At 49.2% G+C, this 23,312-nt stretch overlaps 1 long non-coding RNA gene across 1 annotated transcript in view; it reads right to left on the bottom strand.

The window, feature by feature from the left end:
• The window catches only part of LOC144223932 (uncharacterized), a 170,873-nt gene that overhangs the window by 70,261 nt on the left and 77,300 nt on the right, over positions 1-23,312 (bottom strand). The window contains exon 2 of the long non-coding RNA XR_013332881.1: positions 17,062-17,134. This is a non-coding gene — a long non-coding RNA (uncharacterized LOC144223932). The remainder of the gene's footprint in view (positions 1-17,061; positions 17,135-23,312) is intronic.

Genomic DNA, 23,312 nt, shown 5'->3' with positions numbered 1-23,312 from the left:
CATTTAGCGGGGGAGGAGCAGAGGAGAGGAAGACAGAGGACATAAAGCAGGCTCCGCACGGTCAGCGCAGAGCCCGACGCGAGGCTCAAACCCACGAATCCCAAGATCATGACCTGAGTGGAAGTCAGCTGCAAGACTGAGCCACCCAGGCGCCCCTTAAAATATCTGTAAAAACCTTAATTTAAAAATAGTGTTGGGGCACCTGGGTGACTCGCTCAGTTGGGCGTCCAACTCTTTGTTTCAGCTCAAGTCATGATGCCACGTTTTGTGAGTTCAAACCCCGCATCGGGCTCTGCGCTGACAGCACAGAGCCTGCTTGGCATTCTCTCTCTCTGTCCCTCCTGGGCTTGCGCATCCTCTCTCTCTCTCTTTCAAAATAAATGAATGGATTTTAAAACAGTGCACGGTAGTCCCCCGCTTATCTGCGAAGAATATATTTCGAGATCCCTAGGGAATGCCTGAAAATGCAGGTGGCATGGAACGCAGTAAAGACCTCTCATCCTCTGCCTACGTACTGATGACGAAGCATAACCTGGAAATTAGGCACAATCGGATGCTAACAACAGTAACTATAAAAGAACAATAATAACAACACACTGCAATAAGAGTTCCGGGAGTATGCTCTCTGACCTTACTGTACTGTATTCATCCTTTCTTGTGATGATGGGAGGTGACAAAATACTTGTGGTGAGATGAAGTCGCTATTGAGGACTTTCTGACCTACTGTCAGACCATCCGCTGCCAGAACAGTGTTGACCATGGGGAACTGATACCGTGGAGAGCAAAATCGCAGACTGGGGTCAGGCGACGGAGGGCGGAAGCACTACTGTATTCTTTAAGCACCGAGAATTATTTTCTCATTTATTTAAAGAAGCTTTTTTTTTGAGAGAAAGAACACATGCACGCACAAGAGGAACAGACAGAGAGGGAAACAGAATCGAAGCAGGCTCTGCATTGTCAGCACAGGGTCCAAGGAGGGGCTCAAACTTACAAACCATGAGATCACGACCTGAGGCACAGTCAGACGCTGAACCGACTGAGCCACCCAGGCGCCCCTAGGCACCAACAACTTTAAAAAAAATTTTTTTTTAATGTTTTATTATTTTTTTTCTAGGAGAGAGAGAGAGAGAGAGNGACCTAAGCCAAAGTCGGATGCTTAACCGACTAAGCCACCCAGGCGCCCCTCTAAAATAAATATAAAGAAGCGGATGCACCGCTGTACAGAAACACAAAATCATCTCCTATAAGCTTATGTTCTAAAAATTCAAGTAAGCATTTCTCATGGGCCTCTGTTGCCAAGTGTGGCTGGTTTCCTTGGATCAGTGAGGGGCCTGACATGGCTTCTTCCCAGTCCCGTGGCTCACAAGCACTGTGGCCCTGAGGAAATACACTCGCTGCCCTCCCAGGGATGGGATGGTGGGTCCGGGCACCTCGCAAAGGTAACCATTTGTGTGATGGACGTACCGTGCCCCAGCGAAGACTTCTGGGAGCCGATGTAATCATCACGGAAGAACGACTCGGTGTAGGTAGATCAGGACAGTAACCACACCATCACCACAGTGGGTTGAACTGTGTCCCCTGAAAACTTTCGGTAAGGTTTTAACCTCCAGGACCTGTGAAAAGGACCTTAGATGGAAATCGGGTATTTTGGGGATGGAATCAAATTAAGGGGAGATGATCCTGGATTGGGGGGGGGGGGCTAAATCCAATGACTGGAATCTTTTAGGAGAAAGGAGGAGAGATTCGGGGATAGACACATAGAGACATACAGAGACAAGACACGTAGAGAGATTTGGGGACAGACACACGGAAGAAGGCCACATGGAGCCCGCAGCAGAGACTGGATGATGCGGCTCTAGGCCAAGAGCACCTGAAGCGACCGGAAGTGGGGAGAAAAGTGTGTGATAGATTTGTTCTGAGACCTTACAGAAGGAACCAACCTTCCAACACCTTGCTTTCAGACTTCTGACCTCCTGGGTGTGACAGAATAAATCCTGTTGTGTTAAGCCATCAGTTTGTGGTAATTTGTTATGGTGGCCAGAGGAAATCTCATACGACATAACAGTATTACATGTATGTATCATATATAGGCATTTTATATATATATATTTACATCCCTTCTATATTAAAGGTGTACCCTAAACTATTTATGGGTGAAATGATGCAGTGTCTGAAATTTGCCTTAAGTTGCCCTAATTAAAAAAAAAAAACAGCGAGGGACAGACACTGACAGTGGCTGGAACTGGGTGAAGGGCACATGGGAATATATGATGTATTCTATATACTTTGAGTATGTCTTTGATGATTTCCATATTAACAGGCTCAGAGTGTACACATCAGAGACTAGCAGCCAGGCATGTAAACTATATGTGCAACATTTATCCCAATCTTTACTTTTTTTAAGTTTATTTGAGAGAGACAGAGAGAGAGAGCGCGCACACACGAGCGCAGGAACAGGGGAGGAAAAGAGAGAGAGAGAGAGAGAATCCCAAGCAGGCTCTGTGCTGTCAGCACAGGGCTTGAGCTCACGAACCATGAGATCATGACCTGAGCAGAAATCAAGAGTCAGATGCTTAACCGACTGAGCCACCCAAGGCGGCCCCCAATCAACGTTAATATGCATGTTACCCACTATCCTGTTTGAAAGAGAAACAAAAGAAACACTGGAGCCCCGATCATTATAGCTGCCATCGCACGATGACCTGCGGTGAGCAATCATCCGGCCAGGCTTCTTGAGATGAACGTTACGTTCACGAGGCCCACATCCCTGTATGCTTGCTCGGATGCACATCTCGCACACTATCCGGGGGTGAACCACACGCATGTGCATGAGGATCAGGGATCATCCCTCACGTGCCCCGCGCCAGCAGCCCCGGAAGAGAGGTAGTGGAAGAAGCATGCTGAAAGCCCCGCCTTTGTAAGGTCACACGTCAGGAAGCAGGTGCCCCTGGGAGGCATCAGCACGCTGCCTCCAGCCACGTGACGGGCCTGCAGACCTAGTTACTTTGATGTAGGCCAAGGCCAAGGCCAGGACCCGGACGTGTAGGGGAGGGGTGTCACACTTTAAGCTACTCTGAAAACATTTTTTTTTTTAAATTTTTTAAATGTTTTATTTATTTCTGAGAGACAGAGAGCGTGAGCAGGGGAGGATCAGAGAGAGAGGGAGACAAAGAATCTGAAGCAACTCCAGGGTCTGAGCTGTCAGCACAGGGCCCAACGTGGGGCTCAAACCCACAAACCGTGAGATCACGACCTGAGCTGAAGTCAGATGCCCAACTGACTGAGCCATCCAGATGCCCCTGAAAACACTCTAAACAACTGCGGGCAGTTCTGCAGCAATAACGAAAGATGTGACCGTGCAGGCAGGAGCCCATCACCACACTCAGCTGCAGACGAAAGCCGCAGCCCCTTGCCACACGCACGGCCTCTAGGCACAACAGGACCGTGGGAAATGCTCAGCCACCTTCTTGTAAAGATGGTGAAGTTTCCAGATTCGCTTATTTAGCGCAGGCCGGGCCTGATTCTCATCATCCGTCCTCGGGGAATGCTCTGCTCCAGCTTCAGGTAAATTGCACGGGAAAGAAATGAAATCGGAGGGGCAGCCCTGAGCCACCACCTTCCCGAGAACCCTGCGCAGAATCTCAAGGTAGAACGGAAGGAAAGACAGGGCTTGGCCGGGCTGGGCAGCCGGCCTGCGGTAGCTCTGATGGGGGTGGGGGGAGTCTCCGATTTGCTCCACAGGTAGGAGGCTGCCCTGGGTCTGAGCCTCAAGTGTCCTATTTCCTTTCTGGGTCTGGATACCTGCACATCTGGCCACTGCGCGGACGTCGCCCTGTCCCACGACACCATCTTCTGGCAGCTAAGCCTCCCTGGGGTGCGGAGCAAGCGGGGAGGTCCGCGGAGCACAGCTGTTCCGAATCCCCCTGTGCCAGGGTGCCCTGCGTACCGTAAGGCACTGAGTACGTCCCTGCCCTCCACCCACAAGATGCCAGGAGTACATCCCCGTCGAGCCGACCAAAAATATCTTTAGACACGACTAAGTGTTGTCTGGAGGTGGGGGCACAAAACCATCTGTCAGTAAAAACCAGTGTTCTAGAGAGATTCTCACTGAAGAGCCCAATCCCTGGAACATTCTAGGGGCAAAGTATGAACTCTGCCTCCTTGTGATTTAACCTGGTGGATAAGAAATGGTAAAGCCAATCATCATTAAAGAGACCAACAGAAAAGAACATGCAGATATGTGAGCATGAAACTTTAAAGGATTTTTTTAAGTTCATTTATTTGTGTATGAGAAACAGAGGGAGCAGGAGCAGGAAAGGGGCAGAGAGAGAGAAGGAGACACAGAATCTGAAACAGGCTCCAGGCTGAGCTGTCAGCACAGAGTCCAACATGGAGCTCAAACCCACGAGCCACGAGATCACGGCCTGAGCTGAAGTCCGATGCTACATCGATTAAGCCATTCAGGGGCCCCACAAGCATGCAACTTTAATCAGACTCACTCAGATGGCCTTTTGGGAAGATAAGAAAAAAATTTTTTTTGAATAATTACAACATCAGGCCTCACAGAAAAGTGGTCTTTAAAATTTTGACTATGTTGCAGTTTCTAGGCACCTGAGACAGCTGGGGAGATCATTTCTCCACAAGCAAGGAAAACCGTCACCCACTAGTAACCACAGCGGTTTGAGGGTGGATCTGACGTTCACTTCCATCAATGCCAGGGTCAGCACGGCTCCCTTCATTTTCAGGAACCCAGTTAAAGACTCCGTCCGTGCTCTCTGGCTTTGCTCGATCTGCGCCCCTGGTGGCCCTCCCCGGGGCGAGGGGGCAGAGAAGAGAGCAGGGGTAACTGCGGTGAAGGGGCAGACACGNTCCCACCCCCCCCCCCCGCCCCCGCCTGCTCCCCTTCCACTGCAGTGTGCACCTCTGTCCCCACAGGGCTTGCCGTGAACAAAGAACTTCCCTACAAGCGGCCACACGGGGATCCCCACATCGAAGCCGCTGGACCCCGAATCCAGAGGATTCTAGGATCCTCCCAGAATGCAGAGAGGTATTCACTCCGCTGTTGTTTCCTCCCATGAGCTCGCAAGAGGCCACGCCCTCTGCATCCCCCGTCACTCGTGTTGACAGGAGAGCCAACCTAACTGCTGTCGTCCCGACCGCCACATTTATTCAGGAAGCATTGGTGCATGAAACGTGAAGGCCGGTCCCTAAACCAGGTGCACCCGGCACCCCAGAAACGGTGCGTGTGCCACCCTGCGGCCCGGGGGCAGAGACTTCCCGTCGTACCAAAGTCAAGGTCCGTGCTGGCGAGGATGCCGTGGACGGGCTTCCCACCGTGCTGCTGGGGACACGTACACAGCACGTGGCAGAGCCGCTACAGCTTCCCACATCTCGCTGTTGTCGGGGTGGATTCCGTGGTGACAAGATGCCTCGGATCTGTGCGGAAAAGGACTGTATCTGATGCCTCCCTCCCCCGCCCGTGGCTTCACTTCCCATGGTGAGCACACATGCTAAGTCACGCACTCGCAAATATTTAGGGTGGGAAAACACAATCAACTGCCTGGAACCATAACATAATGCCTGTGAGTCTTTGCTTCAAGGAATTTTACATTAAATAAGATCCAAAATCCCCCTGGGGCTTCGGCTCTGCCGCGAGCTTATTTTTCTGAATGATTTCCATTTAACTCCTTTGATAACTGTCTGATGGAGTTGCTGACACATCTGTCCTACTTTCATCTCTGGGTTTTGCAAATAGGATAAAAATCATTTTCCTGAGATAGAGGCTTCCTGGCTTTGTTTTTTTAAAAACAGCATCAACATGATCTGTTTGGCGAGCCATCCGAGCTTCCTCAGGACTAATGTGCAGTGTCCTGAAAAGAAACGGCAATTCACGTCCTTCATGCCGGGCACGGCCTAGCTGCCAAAGCCGCCCCCGCATCCTATCACAGGGGACCCGTTTGTCCTCGGGCACAGGACACTGCTTGTTTTACTGCACCGTCTCATCCCACGTCACACCACCAACAGAGCCCCATTTCAGCCCCCCCGTCTCTGGGGGTTCCTTGCTCCCTGCTCCCGCTTGGCATAAATCGAATTTTCAATTTCAATGCTCAAACAGGTGCGTGTTCCTCATTATGATGCCATCAACTCCTGCTTCTCAGCATGAGAAGGGCTGGTTAGGACCACCTGTAACCACAGCACCTTGGTTTGGGGGGCCCTTAAGGGCCCAGGAAGTGGGGGATCACCTCCAACTGCTATGCCTGCTGGGGACAGGTTTCCTGGTTAGCACTCTTAGGGATTCCCTCACATCACTCGACAGGAAGTTAGAGTTCCCTTAGCATTACCCAATGAATTGTTTCTGTTTCTGCCAAACATTGCCAAGACTGGTTTGCCACAGAAGGCCTTTTCAAGTGCTTTCTAAAACATGTCAGGAGAGGCGAGTGAGCAAACGAGTGAGCAAACATGGTCTGGGCCCTGGAGCCATCTCCCATTATGCTGGTGAATGTGCATAGTGAAGGATCACATTAATTCGACTTGAGAGAAAACCGTGCAATGGCAGGGTGCTCTGTTTCTCCGCTCATTTAACAATCTGAAGCTGGAAGACACGAGCGTGGAAGACTGCGGTCATAGCTCACATCAACCTTCTATTCCTATTACCGTCCAAGCGAATCAGGAGGCAATGCCTGGCTTACCACGCTGGCCTTGGCACCACCAGGCTGTGCGCCTGCCCACAGCCTCACCCTGCGAGCAAGCTCCCTCCCTCCATTCATGAGCCGAGTCCGCAGCTGTCTGTATCACAGCCAAGTACCATGCCAGCCCTGCGAACCCAGAGCACTTTCTCCGCCATGGCTCTGGTAACATTTGGTACCAAGTCACTCTTCGCTAACTGCCCCACACACTGGATGCAGGAGGCTGGGCAGACCCCCGATCTGCCCTCCCTCGGCGCCAGCAGCACCCTCCTCTGAGCTATGACGGTCCAAAATGCCCCAGACCACTGCCGGATGTCCATGGAAGGGGCGCCAGCAGCGAATGCACATTACCCGCTGGAGAGTCCCTGTTCTAAAGGGGTTAGGAACCACCTAGGTTTCCAGCATACACCAAGATAAAGACCTCATTTACACAGCTTTTCTACAATCATGCCCCTGTCTCATGCCACCACCAAGAGCATCACCGCACTCAACCATCAAATAAAGCTCCCGAGCCAGCCTCTCTTCCAGTCAGGGCAGCCACTGGCCACACGCAGCTATGTGATCTTCAGTGAGTCAAAATTAAACAAAAGCTGTAACTCGGTTGCTCAGGTACACGAGGCTCACTTCAAACGCTCAGGAGTCACAGGTAGCTAGTAGCTACTCCACGGACCACACAAACATAAACACTTCCAGCTCGACACAGAAAATTCTGCGGATGGCAACTCTACCTTATCTGACAAGTTCGTCATCGATTTAACAGCTGCGCACGCCTCTTGGAGACCTCGGGAAAACAGTAACTACTGGGCACCTTCAAACTAACCCCAGACACATTTGGGGCATGATGCTTGGGAAAAGAAGAAAAACTCTCTTTTTGTTGAGGTCATGCATGCTATTCAAAGAAATAAAAGCGGAATTTCTACAAACTGACCGCTTGATCTTAAACTCATAACTTTAAGAACTGTATTTTTTGGGGCACCTGGGTGGCTCAATCGGTTAAGTGTCCAACTCCCTGTCTCAGTTCAGGTCGGGTCATGATCTCGGTTTCATGAGTTTGAGCCCCGCGTCAGGCTCTGTGCTGGCAGCACTGAGTCTGATTGGGATTCTGTCTCCCTCTCTCTGCCCCTCCCCAACTCATGCTGTCTCAATCTCAAAATAAATAAACTTGGGGCGCCTGGGTGGCTTAGTCGGTTAAGCGTCCGACTTTCAACTTTCGCTTAGGTCATGATCTCGCGGTTCATGGGTTTGAGCCCCGCGTCGGGCTCTGTGCTGACTGCCAGCTCAGAGCCTGGAGCCTGTTTCAGTCTGTGACTCCCTCTCTCTCTGACCCTCCCCTGCTCACGCTGTCTCTCTCTGTCTCTCCTAGAAATAAATTAAAAAAATAAAAATAAAAAAAAAATAAACTTAAGAAAAAAAAAAGAACTCTGTGTGTGTGTGTGTGTATATTTTTTAACTGAAGTATAACATAGGACGTTCTATCAGTTTCAGGTGTACAACATACTCAAGCAAAGAGAAATTTACTCTAAATTTACAAGTAATAAAAGAAAAAAGTATAAACCTGGGAAATATTTAGATTGGCCTAAAATTGCAAATTAGGGCAAAGGCAAAATGGTGGACACCCACTTCAAGTACTCATCTAAACAAGACCCGTGGACCCATGTAAATGACCTGCCTCATCTCACTGCAATCCCATCATCTCCCGACAAACCTGCTCCCAGTTCTGATCCCTCAGAACTGGCGGCCATCTATAAGCCTGTTTGTTCTAGACGCTGCGCCCCCTCTCACAGCACTGGCATCTACTCAAATATGAAGCCACACAGACCCAGCCCAATTCCCGGAGAGAGCACATTCATGCCCACAGGTTCGACCCAACCCAGTGAAGGACGCCTGATATTCTAAATATGCAATAGCCCTGGTATGCTATGCTTTGAGAGGAGCTGGGGGCCAAAAGAGCTCAGGTCACGATCTCACTCACAGTTTGTGAGTCGAGCCCTGCATCGGGCTCTATGCTGACAGAACCAGCTCAGAGCCTGGAATCTGCTTCAGACTCTGTGACTCCCTCTCTCTCTGCCCCTCCCTTGCCTGTACTCTGTCTCACTCTGTCTCTTTCTCTCAACAATAAACGTTAAAAAAAATTCTTTTTAATTAAAGACGTCTCACATAAAACTTAAAATGATAAAAGTGACTTGTTTTTAAGAGGGAGAAAGAGCGCACGCATGAGCAGGGGAGAGGAGGGAGACAGAATCTTAAGCACGTTGCAGCCCAGCGTGGAGCCCGATGCACGGCTCCATCCCACAACCCTGGAATCACGGCCTGAGCTGAAATCAAGAGTCAGAGGCTCAACCAACTAACCCACCCAGGCTCCCCACTAATAAAAATAATTTTTTAAATGTACACTTGGGTCTTAAAAACCTCCCTATGTTATTCTGGTAGCCAACAGCTCACTGGGTCATCTTGATCTTAGCCTGCATGCATCCCCATAAAACCCTGTACTGACATAATTCACGTCCATAATCCTTCCTCCATAACCCTATGTAATGCATGTTCCAGCCCAGGCACCGGGAGGCGACTGGCCACAGACCTTCTTGCATCTAAGCCTCATCTTGTGCTGTGCCCCGGCCATCGGCTAAAGTCAAAGCAAACGCAATCACGTCGCCGCCATTTCCAAAATCCCGATGGGGCCCCAATACCCCATGATGATGTGCACGGCTTCTGTCCTCTCGATAAGTGTCACTGAAGGTGACAGGCTACATGTCCTCAGATGCCCAGACGGGTTCCCCCAACGCTGGCCCTCTCCTGCACCTGCCAACACACACCCCGGGGTGCACGCCCTCCTCAATCGGGAAAGACGAAATACCCCTGAGAGCTTGTCGCTGCCTCTGGGGACATGGAGGACTGTGCCCGCACCCTGGGACTGCCCTGTGCAGAGCACCACGGAGCGCTTGTTCTGAGCCCAGAGGAAGGCAGGATGCAGCAGGTCGGCTTGGACACCACACCAGGCAAGGTGTGCCAGAGATCTCTCCCTAACAGGGGGACGGATTCGGGGCCAATCGGGTCACGCCAGCCCTTGCTAGCCACCGTCCAGAATTTCTTTATTCCTGGCTTACCAACTCCCCACTGCTGCACACTTTAGAGGCTTCAAGAGCCATAAATCCATCTGCTCCCTCCTGATCTGAATTCCACCCGAGATTAATATTCTACCTACATCCACTACAAAGACCAAGAGGTCCCACGCGCGGCCCAATGACACTCCGTGTAAGCAAACATCCGGAAGGGAACCTGGGTGCAAACATGCCATTTGCAACTAAAATCTGGAGTTCGGAGGAAGACATACTTTATAAGCCAAACACTGTGGTCGCACAGAAAACTGTCTTTAACGCGGATGTAAAAATTACTGAAGGTCAAACTCCGTGCCCTCTACTGCTATCAAATGTGGTGAACTCTGTCAAATTGTGAAAGCCCCCAATAATGCAATTAATTTGAAAAAGAAACCACAAATTAAATGTTAAGTCATACCGAAAATGAATCAACAACGCAAAATAAACATGAAACGCAGCCCGAGGTGTTAGCAAGGAAACCCTCCTGCTGCGAGGACTTGCCTTACAAAGGAAGCTTTTCTTCAGATTTACCAAAGGACAAGCAGACAACTGTCTTATTTCATTAGTTCAAAATTAAAACGTGGATGTGCATTCTGTAGAACTCAGAAATGCCACCAAAGCACTCTGTCCCGTAAGAGACGCTGCTACAGATACTACAGACTGTGTCCAGGCCTTTAACTACCACAAGGAGCTCCGCACCTGGCCCCAGCCAAACATGGAACCCAGTCTCTGCTGTGCAACCAGTTGCATGTCACAGAGAGCTGTGGCCAGAGACACACAGGGGGCAGGAGGCAGGAAAGAGATCTCCTTTCCAGAGAGCATGGCGGGAAGTGGAAGGGTGTGGGCGCCTCTCTGGACACTTCTCCCACGTGAAGTACTTCTCCCACTGCTCTCGCCTTCGGAAGGGAATAAAGAAGCAGGTGGGACAAATGTATCAAGTCATCTCAGAAGAGGACAGCTGGCCCTTGTACAATTCAGGGGACAGGGGACACCCACCCCTCGCACAGCTGAAAATTTGTGTGAACCATCTGACTCCCACAAAATTAACAGCTTACTGTGAACCAGAGGCCTTATCCATTAACATTACTACTCAATTTATACACATTTTGTATGTGCTATGGTTTGCACACTATATTCCTTTTTTTAAAAAGTTTACTTGGGGGCACCTGGGTGGCTCAGTCAGTTAAGCGTCCGACTTCGGCTCAGGTTATGATCTCACGGTTCATGGATTCGAGCCCCGCTTTCAGGATCTGTGCTGACGGCTAGCTCAGAGCCTGGAGCCTGTTTCGGATTCTGTGTCTCCCTCTCTCTCTGACCTTCCCCTGCTCATGCTGTCTCTCTCTCAGAAATAAATAAAAAAGAAAAAAATTTTAAAAAGTTTACTTTGAGAGAGCACGAACAGGGGAGAGACAGAGACAGAGGAAGACAGAGAATCCCAAGCAGGTGCCACAGTGTCAGCTCAGAGCCTGATGAGCGGCTTGATCTCACAAAGCAAACCATGAGATCATGACCTAATCAAATCAAGAGCTGGACGCTTAACTAAGGGAGCCACCCAGGTACCTCAACATACTGTATTTTTTAAATTTTATTTTATTGAAAAAAGTTTTAATATTTATTCATTCACTTTGAGAGAGAGTGAGCACACAAGCAGGGAGGGGCACAGAAAAGGAGACAGAATCCCAAGCAGGTAGGGCTCCCGGGCGGCTCAGTCAGTTAAGCGTCCAACTTCAGCTCAGGTCACAATCTTGCTGTTCGTGGGTTTGAGCCCTGAGTCAGCCTCTATACTGACAGCTCAGACCCTGGAACCCACTTCAAATTCTGTGTCTCCCTCTTTCTCTGCCCCTCCCCTGCTTGTACTCTCTCTTAAAATTAAGTAAGCATTCAAAAAAAAAACCAAAGAATCCCAAGGAGCCTCCAAACCATCAGTGTAGAACCCCATGTGGGGCTTGAACTCATGAACTGTGAGACCATAACCCAACCCAACACCAAGAGTTGGGAACTTAACCAACCGTGCCACTCAGACATCCCCAACATACTATATTCTTAAAGGAAGCTGGAAAAAAGAAAATATGATTATGAAAATCATACGGAAAAGAAAATAGATTTACAAGACTGTATTGTATTTATCAAAAAACCTGAGCCTAAATGGACCGCATAGTTCAAACCTGTGTATTCAAGGGTCTATTGCAGTTCCTAAAATACTAGAATGTTGTGTGAAGTAAACCTGAGGACGTGCATGAGAAAGTTGGGGCATTTTCTGTGTAGGCAGAACATGATTTCACCACACACCAACCACAATCATTTGCTATTTCTACTTTTTCTTTTTCTTTTTCTTTTTTTTTTTTTTTTTGAGAGAGAGAGAGTAAGTGCAAGCAGGGGCGAGGGGCAGGGTGGGTAGGGGGAGAGAGGGAGGGATAGAGGGGGGGAGGGAAGGGGGATGGAGGAGGAGAGGGAGGGAGAGAGAGAAAGCGAGAGCATCTTAAACAGGTTCCAAGCTTGGCATGGAGCCCAACGCGGGGCTCGATGCCTCAACCCTGAGATCATGACCTGAGCTGAAATCAAGAGTCGGATGCTGGGGGCGCCTGGGTGGCTTAGTCGGTTAAGCGTTCGACTTTGGCTTAGGTCATGATCTCGCGGTTCGTGGGTACGAGCCCCGCGTCGGGCTCTGTGCTGACTGCCAGCTCAGAGCCTGGAGCCTGTTTCAGAGTCTGTGACTCCCTCTCTCTCTGACCCTCCCCTGCTCACGCTCTCTCTCTCTCCTAGAAATAATAAATTTTAAAAAAATTAAAAAAAAAAAAGTCGGATGCTGAACAGACTGATCCACCCAGGTGTCCCCATTTGCTGTGTGTAAAAAATAGTGATGGTCCAGACATAATGCGTTCCACTTTAAAATATTTCTTTGTGAACCACTCAACCACCGAACCGTGGATGGACGGATAAGCAAAATGTGGTCTCGATGCACAAAGGAATATTATCCAGCCTTGAAAAGGAAGCAGATTCTGACGCCTGCCAGAACATGGATGAATCTGGGAGATACTATACTGACTGAGATAGACCAGATAGGAAAAGACAAACACTGTGTGATTCCACTTACAGAGGCACCCAGAACAAGCAAATCCATAGACACACAAAGTGGGATGGTGGGTGACAGGGTAGTGGACAGCAGCTGGGAGTGAGTGTTTAATGGCACGGAGTTTCGGCTCGGGAAGATGAGAAAGTTGCACATCAGCGTGAAATTACTAACACGGTGATGAAACTCAAAAATGGTTAAGACACAGTGCTCAGGTGGCTCAGTCGGGTAAACGTCCAACTGGTTTTTGTGTTTTTAGTTTTTTGTTTTTTTAATGTTTATTTTTGAGAGAGAGAGAGAGAGACAAGAGCATGAGCAGGGGAGGGTCAGAGAGAGAGGGAGACGCAGAATCGGGTCCAAGGTCCAGGCCGACAGCACAGAGCCCGATGCGGGGCTCGAACTCATGGACCTCAAGATCAAGACCTGTACCGAAGCTGGATGCTTAGTCGAGTGAGCCACCCAGGTGCCCCTAAACACTCGACTCTTGATTTCGGCTTAGGTCATGATCTCAGGGTTCAAGAGTTTGAGCCCTGTGTTGTGTTCTGCACTGATTGAGTGGAGCCTGCTTGGAATTCTGTGTGTGTGTCTCTCTCTCTGCCCCTCCCCTGCTCATGTGCTCCCTGTCTCTCAAAAATGAATAAACTTTAAAAAAAAAAAAAATCCTCTCTCCCCCTCTCCTCTTCCCTCCCTCACTCACACAAGCTCTCTCAAAAAAAAAAAAAAAAGGTTAAGATGCTAAATTATATGTCCTGTGTATTTTATCACAATAAAAAAGAATTCGTTGTAAATCTGACCTAAATATGTATTAAGCAAAGCATGATCTTTCCGTTACAGTCTTTCTGTAGGGGAGTATTTTCATGTTGGGGGTTCCATTAAAAATGTGTTAACGGAGCATACAGATGTCTTATGAATGTGGAGAATTTGAAGAATTACATAATTGTTCTAGGTAATAAATTCAGAATTACTCTTGAGCATAAAGAAACCACAAATTACGCAAATTATTTTCCTTAATCGATTATAAATTAAATGAAGTTAAACGGATTTGACACTTATGAATTATACATACATACATACAACACAATTGTCTTGACTGTGTTTCTTAATGCAAAGAGCAACATTATTTAGGAATAACAACCATGGTCTGTAACCTCATTCTTTTCCAAATCTGTAGTTCCACTGAGGGCTGGAGTCACAGTGGACTCATGGCGGGAGACTAAAAGTTAACTTCTCACCACGAGGCTTCATACCAATGGCCACATGGGTAGTCAACATCATTGAAGAAGATGGAGGGCCGTCCTTCACAGACGGGAAGCTGGGTCACATCCCACACCAGCCCACCTCCACACTGCTGACATCTAAGCCAGGCCACCCTTTGGCGTGGGAGGCTGTGAGGGAGGCTGTCCCGTGCCCCGGAGGGCGTTAGTGTCTTCTGCCTTCTAGATGTCAAATCCCTCCCACCCACACACCAAGTCCTGAGAAATCGGTCTCCAGACTCTGTCAAGTGTCCCCTGGGAGGAAAATACTCTAGTTGACAAACACGGTCCTAAACGGAGAAACACTTGGGAACCACCTGTGTTTATATAGGAAACGTTTAAAAAAAAACAAAACAAAAAACCAACATACTTTAATTTATTACAAGATACAGAAGTAGTGTTTTGTCAGAAACAAAAGGATCTTTCATCATTTTGAGGCCTCTTCCTAGCCATGTTACACCCAGAATCTAAATCCAATTTCAAGAGTTTATTTGGGAGTTTAAATCATTAAGAACTTAATGTCCATTTGGGTCAAAATTCCACCATGAAGAAAGTCGCTTGACTTTCAATCTCTTAGTTGGGAAGAAGGCGCACTCTTCCTGGTGTGCTTGGGCTCAAGAGGAAAGAATACCCAGGGGCCCCTGGGGGCTCAGTCGGCTAAGCGGCCAACCTTAGCTCAGGTCATGATCCCACGGCTCGTGGGTTCGAGCCCCACGTTGAGCTCTGTGCTGACGGCCCAGAGCCTGGAGCTGCTTCCGATTCTGTGTCTCCCTCTCTCTCTGCCCCTTCCCCCTCACTCGCTTTCTTGCTCTTCCTCTCAAAAACAAACATTAAAGAAAAATTTATTTTAAAGGCACAAGCTGTTGACACCCACAGCGTGGATGGATCTCAAGGGCCTTAGGCCGAATAAAGGCGGTCTCCAAAGGCCAGGTGCCATAGGAGCCCTTTATGTCACATTCTGGAGAGGATGACAGGAAGGGGTGGCACCAGGAGCTTTCCCGGTGACAGAACACTTCCCCGTCTAGTGTCAGATTCGGCGGCGGCTGCAGGCATAGGCGTGAGAACGTTTCACATGCGGTCCGTGTACACACGCACATGCACACAAACGCACCAGCGCATGTGACAACAGGTGAGGTCCACAGAAGGCGTGCATCTGAATCCAGTGCCACCGTCCACATCCCCGCCGTGAGAGCTCAGAAGGTGGAAGGGGGGGAGGCTACTCTGGAGCATACAGTACGGTTTTTGCAACTTCCTGCCGAGTCAAACATCAATTCAGAATGGGAACTTTCAAGGTAACTGAGTGGCGAGCAGATAAACCAAACGTGCTCTATTCATACAACCAAACAGTACTCGGCCATAAAGAGGGATGAAGCACAGACGTGCAACAACACGGTGAGCCTCCAAAACAGTCTGCTGGGGCACCTGGGCGGCTCGGTGGGTTAAGTGTCCAGTTTCTGCTCAGCTCATGATCTTGCATTTCATGGGTTCAAGCCCGTCTTGGGCTCTGTGCTGACAGCTCAGAGCCTGGAGCTGCTTTGGATTCTGTGTCTCCCTTCCTCTCTCTCCCTCTCTCTCTCAAAAATAAACAAAACATTAAAAAAATTTTTTAGAAAAACAAAGACAACCGTGTGCTGAGTCGGAAGCCAGGCACAAGGAATGCACACCGCAGGGCTCTGTTTGCATGTGACACCTGGGAAGGTGTGAATGCGCAGACACGGAAGTAGCTTGCTACCTGGCAGGGATGGGGAGGCGGGAACGGCGAGGAACGTTGCTGTGACAACGGTCCACGCAGGGCTCCAGCCACAGGCTGTGGTGCTGGGCGCACAGCCACGTACACACTGGGAACCGCGGAACTGCACACACAAGGAGTGACCAGTCACCTAAGTGAGTTATCTCGATAAAGTGGTACCAAAAAGTGCCACCATCGGGCACCCCACAGGGGTTTTGTGAAGTATCTCGTCACAATTTACTGTACTTTCTCCTGCGTGAGAGTTGGTTCTGAGGGTCACCTCTGGTGTCCTTTCAGCTTACAGGGGTCCCTCCGGTATTGATGGGCTTGCATCCCACAGGTGTATTGTGGGACATGCCAGAAGGCAGGTCTGCCACTGACGGAAAGAAAGTCTCCTCGGAATGCTGGGTAGGCAAGGTCAAGTACAAGGTTCACGCCCTTTCTGATCCTCTGCCACCCCCTTCAATTCCACCAGGCTCGTTTATCAACAACGGGCTGGACGGGCACACCCAAGTTTAGTGGGGGCCAGGCCTCTCCAGGGACCGGGTGCCCCATAGGGGCTGAGATGAGCGCTCCGGGCCCCACAGGCCCCGCTCTAAGTGACGTGAGTTCTCTCCGCTCTAACGACACCCAGGCAGGGCTCAGGAAGAAGCAGATCGCCTCTGCGGGGACCTATGTCCCAGGCCAGGCTGCCTTGGGGCCGTGCCCACCCAAGGCTTTCATGGAAGATGCTGGCTGGTCCCCAAGGGGCCAGTTACATGTAGCCTGTCACCTTCAAACAGTTTCTGAGAAGCACAAGCAAGACGAAGGAAGCCTGGGGCAGACGAAGAGTGAAATGCTGGTGTCGGGTGTAAATCAGCCTTCTGAGGACAAATCAAATGCCACAAAAGTGCACAGGCGAGAAGCACACACAGGAGGCTCCTTGCAAATGTCTACGCGTTGCAATAATGACCCCCATTTCTCTTTCCTAAAATACTGACTTCTAGAAGCTAAACAAACAAAACAAGAANAAGCGAAAGTCGGACGCTTAACCGACTAAGCCACCCAGGCGCCCCCTTTCTTCTTTTTTTTTTACAACTAAATTACCTGTGACAATAAATCCTAAGAAATCACCATTTGCCAGCACATCCAGCCAGTATAGTACCGTTTCACTTTTAAGCGCAGAAAATACGGAGAGGCCGACGGTATTTGTGACCCAATAAGCAATCCATCTGACAATGTCACTTACTCAGACCAAGTGTTGGCAAATCCCTTCTTCCTCCGAGGGTTTACTTTTAGGCCTGTTTTCTGTCTTTGGTTACCTGCAAAGAGAAAATACTCAAAGTGAGGCAAAGGTGTCCACGCAGACATCTTGAAGCCCCATGCTGACCGCCCCCCCACGCCAGCGAGCCTCTGAGTTAGGGCTATTACAAACCCGAAACGCTAGCTGTGTCCCATGGGTCACAAGAGCCACAGGCAAGTCTCGGGCCCCCTCCCCTATTCAATGCACACAGGACACTGTTCCCCCGAGTCTGTTCAAAATGGTCCTGACCGCACAACCAATTCCCATCACAGCACCAGGGAATTCTGGAAACTGAAGGAATCTACTCAGCGCTCACCACATACGGTCCTCTCAAGCCCCTGAAACACGCTAAGTGGAAACTCAGGCGTCTCTAGATTCAGCCCAACTCAGCGAGGTTCCCCCCAACAACAGAAGCGGTGCTCGGGGCCGCTCAGCCTCAGAGACGATGGGGGTCTGGTCTTGTGGGATGTCCCGAACTCGGCAGTGGAAACGGGGGAACATGCGGACGGAAGAGGCAGGACAAGAAACAAAGCAAACGTACAGCGAGATCATTTCGGATGACAGAAGTACGGAAACTCCAGCTGGTGGCGGGACAGTGTCACCAGACAGTGGGACCTGGGGTGGCATTCTCTGAGGAAGGGGCATGTGAGCGCGCATGAGAGAGGCCAGTCTGCAGACACAGCAAGTGCAAACGTCCTGTGGGGAGAAGGCTGCAGACACAACAAGTGTCAATGTCCTGTGGTGAGCATGACCTCGCTGAGAGGAAGGCTGGTGGGCTGGGAGCCAGAAGCAGGTAATAGCAGGTCCCAGGCACCAGAGGACTTTACAGCCCACGGAAAGGAAACTGATCTGGGGCGCCTGGATGGCTCTGTAGGTTAAGCATCCAATTCCTGATTTCGGCTCAGTTCATGATCTCATGGTTCATGAGACTGAGCTCTGTATCGGCTTCTGTACCCATAGCGCAGAGTCTGTTAGGATTCTCTGCCTTGCCTTTCTCTCTGACCCTCCCTCACTCGTTCTCTCTCTTTCTCTCTCAAAATAAAATAAACATTGAAAAAAAGGAAAATGATCCTATACGAGCTCCCTCACACCTTTCTTCACCCAGCACCAGACTTCATGAGGAAAGAAAATCGGACCCTCCTGCTATTTAACAAACCCTCCAGGGGCTTAGAACGAACTCCAGAGAAGCTCTTGCTCAGGGAGAGCCGCTGGAGGCCGGCACCCCCAGCAGGAAAGACCTGATGAATCGGAGAGGGTGTGCAGGGTTCACGGACACTCTGACCTACAGGAAGCGCCGGGGGCAAGCGCGCGCGACAGGCGCGGGAGAAAAGACCCACGTGACTTCCCAGCTCGGTGCTGGGGCCACAACGTGGAAGGTGGTGCCATTTCCTGGAACGCAGGAGGGCCGCGGAAGAGGGCAATGGAGACTTCTTTGCGCGTGATGCTGTGAAACGCTATACCGTCCGTAAGCGCATGTGAACTAGTTCAGTGCCCAGCCTGAGCACCAGGAAACATCACAGGTGCAGAGCTAAGCCTGGGGCTTCTCCCACAGCCATGACCTTCAGAAGCGAGGCGGGAATGGGAACGCCCCGAACAGGGTTTGTCACCCCAGGGGCCGCTGACGCTGTTGATCCGATCGTCCTGCACCCTGCGCCGCGCTCGCGAGATGCGGGGGACAACCACACGCCCCGCCCCTTCCGCTGTGATAACCCACGCTGACCCCAGCTGTTACCAGGTGTCCCCTGGAGGGCACGAGGGCCCTGCGGAGAATCACTGGGCTACAGACTGCACGGCGTGGACGGAACCCTGAGCTGTCGGTGAGAGATAAGGAGGGCGCGGAGAAGTGCGAAATCCAGGGCGCTGTGGGGGTGCCGGCGTCTAGGGACAGACCGCCCTCCAAAATCATGGAGCAACTACCAAATCACTACCACTGAGCTGGAGGGCGAGGAGGGCAGCAGATGACGGCATGACAAAAAACCACTGTCTGTGTGCCCACGCTCGCTGCATGCAACAAACCCAGAGAGGCTCCCTGGAGGCGGCAGCATCCCTGTTGGCCCATGACGCCAGGGGAGGAGGAAAAGAAAAGGGCTGCAGCTTGAGTGGTGCGGGAGGCAACAGATGCTGTCAAGAGGCCACGGGGTCTCCAAACACATGGCACGCGGCTCTCGGGGTGCTGGGGAAAGAGGGTGTGTGCGTCAGGGTCAGGGTACCAGGTTGCCAGGTGGGCCACAGACAGGGCTGTCCTGCTCCNTCAAACTTCCCCATGAACCACACAGTTCAAGCCAAGCAGGGGCCAGGTGCCCCTGGCCAAGCCCCCCAGTTTTCTCTTCCATTTTCTCTCAGCTCACAGGCACTCGGGGGCCCCGCGCTCCGGGCTCAGAGCCCTTGACTGTGTGAAAACTGCTAACACAACTGGCTGAACGCCTGATCCATTTTCCTACCCCGTTCTGTCTTCACCCCACAGCCTTACTGTGCACACACATTGTACTCAAAGAGAGAGAAGGAGGGGGAAAGAAAAGAAAAGTTGGGGGGGGGGGAAAAAAGAAGGGCAGATTTACAGGCCTCACTTTGCTCCTAATTAATTATAAGCAACCCTCCCTGGACCAGAGATTCCTCGGCTGTGAAACGAGGGCATTAAATTATTTATGAGGTTTTATCCACATCAAAAAATCTGAGGCACCATTTTCCTGCTGACTTCCTTTGTAAATTCTAAGGAAAAACACTTGCAAAGAACTGAACCAAGACCGTGCACAGGAATGCTGGGGGAGGGGAGGGGGGTACGTAGGCATCTACCTGTCACGCAGCCAAGTGACCACAGAAATAGATCCAAAGGCTGTGACATTTTTCACTGCAGAGAAGTTCAAGTTGTACCGTCAGGAAAACAATGCAAAAAATTCCAACAATGTTTTCAGACGCCACAGAGCATGGCAAAGATGCTGCAATTTCCTCCTGAGCCCTTTCTTTATTTAGTTAGCCCTGAATTAACCAGGCCGAGAGCCAGGGGCTAAGCCAGGCACTGGAATTCTGAACACTTCATTCGCTACAGGATTCAAGTTCTGTGTGACGAAGCTGTTGTTTTCTGCATTACTGATACCGAATAGCATTTTTATGTATTGTCACGACTCATTCAATGACACATTTTAAATCCTTTGAAGCAACGATCCTCAAATGGGGCTGCCTCCCACGGGGCACTGGGCAATGTCTGCAGACATTTCGAGTTGTCAGGACCAGAGGAAGAATGCTAGAAGCATCTTGTAAAGCACACGGGATAGCTCTTCTTAGCAAAGAATTATCTGGCTCAGATATCAGTCCTGCCAAGGCTGACCACACTAAGATTTCAATAATTTTACAGGAGACACATCCTATATACTTCATGTTCCAACACATTTTTATTCTTATCAAAATAATGCATGTACATTGTTTCACGTTTTTTAAAAAAGAATCCTCATAATCCACTCCAAATTGGCCTTTTTAAAAGAAAGTATTTATAGGGGGGGTAGGGGCAGTGAGAGAGAAAGGAGAGAGAATATCTGCTGTCTGCGCAAAGCCCGACATGGGGCTCAAACTCACGAACCATTGAGATCATGACCTGAGCCGAGATCAAGAGCCAGATGTTTAACTGACTGGGCCATCCAGGTGCCCCGACATGTACATTGTTTTAAAAAGGAAAATACAGGTGACACAAAAGGCTGCTCTTTTTACTTACAAGCTTTTTATAGCACCACCTATCCCCAATTTTACTTCCCAAAGCAACCGCTTTCATATCTTAGAACTGTTTGTATTACTGGCAGTGATCCTTGGCATGACTTCCATGTTTCTAAATGACTTGCTTATAGTATTTCCCATCAGCTTTAGATAATACTTACTTGATTTTCTCACATACGGATAAGGATTTTGGTTTTTGTAAATTCCCACCGTCAATTCTCTGCTTACCGTCCCACATTTCCCCAATAGTGTAATAGTTTTTGGTTAAATGTGTATTTGACACATTATTTTGACAACGGAATGGGGACTACCAAGCAAGCAGTGGAGTATGATTATGATTCCTTTCTTACACAAACTTTTTGTTTTCCTGGAGCTACTAACTGTGTCTGTTTTTATTTCCTTAGTTTTCTTTTTTTTTTCTTCGTATCCTTTGGTAATTCTTCCAACACTGTCCACAGTCTTCTGATTCAGTTTTTCACATGATCAAAATTCTCAGATCATCTATCACTTCTATGTGTTTCCCTATCAATCATCCCTACATCTCCCAAATACATATCAGATCTTCTGAAATATCTTGTCTCTCCTCTAGTATGTAATTATTAGAATCAGGCCTGCTATAGACTTCATGCCTTCAAACCATAACAACCTCTTGAGAATACATTCTGTCTCTTTCTGTTTCTAGGATCCCCACTCTCCCCCTTTTCAGGTTTACTCTGTTTGGTGGGACATATTCTCTAGTAGATTTCGGAGAAGTGATGTGTAAAAACTAAACTTTACATATATCCTGAATATGTATATATATCTTTACTGGACCTGTAATTAACAGCTAGTGAAGGGATGCTTTCAAAATCCTTTTTACAAACTTTTTTTAATGTTTATTTTTTGAGAGGGGGGAGAGAGTGAGCAAGCGTGCGAGTGGGAGAGGCAGAGAGAAAGGGAAACGCAGAGTCCAAAGCAGGTTTAAGGCTCCAAGCTGTCATGACAGCCCAGAGACCACGAGATCATGACCTAAGCTGATGTCAGATGCTTCACCGACTGAGCCACCCAGGTGCCCCATGACTTCAAAATTCTGAGTGAATATTATTTGCACAGAATTCTACGCTCAGTCTCTTTTCTTTCTTTTTTTTAAATGTTTATTTATTTTTGAGAGAGAGAGGGAAAGCACAAGTTGGGGGCGAGGGCAGAAGAGAAAGACACAGGGCATCAGACGCAGGCTCTGCCCTGAGAGCAGAGAGCCCAACGTAGGGCTAGAAGTCACAAACTGTGGGATCATGACCTGAGCTTAAGTCGGAACAGAGCCACCCGGCACCCTGCTCAGTCTCTTTCCTATCTTCCAGTGTTGTCATTAAGAAATCTGATGTCGTTCTGATTCCAGGTCCTTCACGTGACTTTTAGACCCAGGATAGTGCTTATATACTGCCTTTATCTCTAGTGTTCCAAAAGGACATGACAATTAGCTTTCATGTAGCAATTTTTTTTTTTAATATGCTTAACTTTTATTCTCTGTTCTGGTAACCTGGTGTGAAATCAGATTTTTTTCCCCACAGTCTCTTCCTTGGAATACCTACTAGGCAGAAATCAGAATAACCATCTGTTGTCTATGTGATAAACCTTTCTGTGCTGTCTTCACTGACCAACAAGGTATTGGTTCATTAGCTGCATGCGGGCACGAAGCACCTCATGTTCGGCTAGTGCAACTGACAAACTGGCATTTAAATTGTATTTAATTTGGAGGCACCTGGGTGGCTCAGTCAGTTAAGCGTCTGACTTCGGCTCAGGTCATGATCTCACCGTGTGTGAGTTTGAGCCCCACGTTGGGCTCTGTACTGACAGCTCGGAGCCTGGAGCCTGCTTTGGGTTCTGTCTCTCTCTCTCTCTGCCCCTCCCCCGCTTGCATTCTGTCTCTCTCTCAAAAATAAACAAAATAAACATATAAACTGCATTTAATTTTCACTAATTTAAGTATAAATAGTCATGTGTGTCCAATGGTTACCATAATAACGCAAATCTAAAGACTATAACAAAATGGGGGTGGGGAGTGGATAAAGGAAAAGCAGTCAGCACCTTCAGCACTAACTCTAAGATGATATTAAACATGAGTTCAGATGGAGAAACCAAGGGGGACCTGGGTAACTCAGTTGGTGAAGCATCCGACTCCTGACTACAGCGTGGGTCATTAACTCCTGGTTCGTGAGTTTGAGCCCCGCATCAGGCTCCATANGGAGGAGGGGGAGGGGGGGAGGGGGCAGAAGAAGAAGAAATTGGGTGTAATTTCTACATCCTCATCATCACTATTTTCAATACGACGTTCCACACTACACTCTGGACAGGAGTCGGTCCAGGGGACAGAACTAGGAAGAGGCACACCAGGACATTCTCTGGGCTCTCGGTCATTCACTTACTCATTCAGCAAACACCACAAAGGTAACAAACTGTTATCCAGACATTCTATTAACAATGACCATGACAAAAAACAGAACCGGAAAAACCAA

Source organism: Crocuta crocuta, unplaced genomic scaffold (genome assembly GCF_008692635.1).
Source record: "Crocuta crocuta isolate KB4526 unplaced genomic scaffold, BGI_CrCroc_1.0 scaffold221, whole genome shotgun sequence".
NCBI classification, from domain to species: domain Eukaryota; kingdom Metazoa; phylum Chordata; class Mammalia; order Carnivora; family Hyaenidae; genus Crocuta; species Crocuta crocuta.
This window is presented reverse-complemented; position numbering and strand designations above follow the sequence as displayed.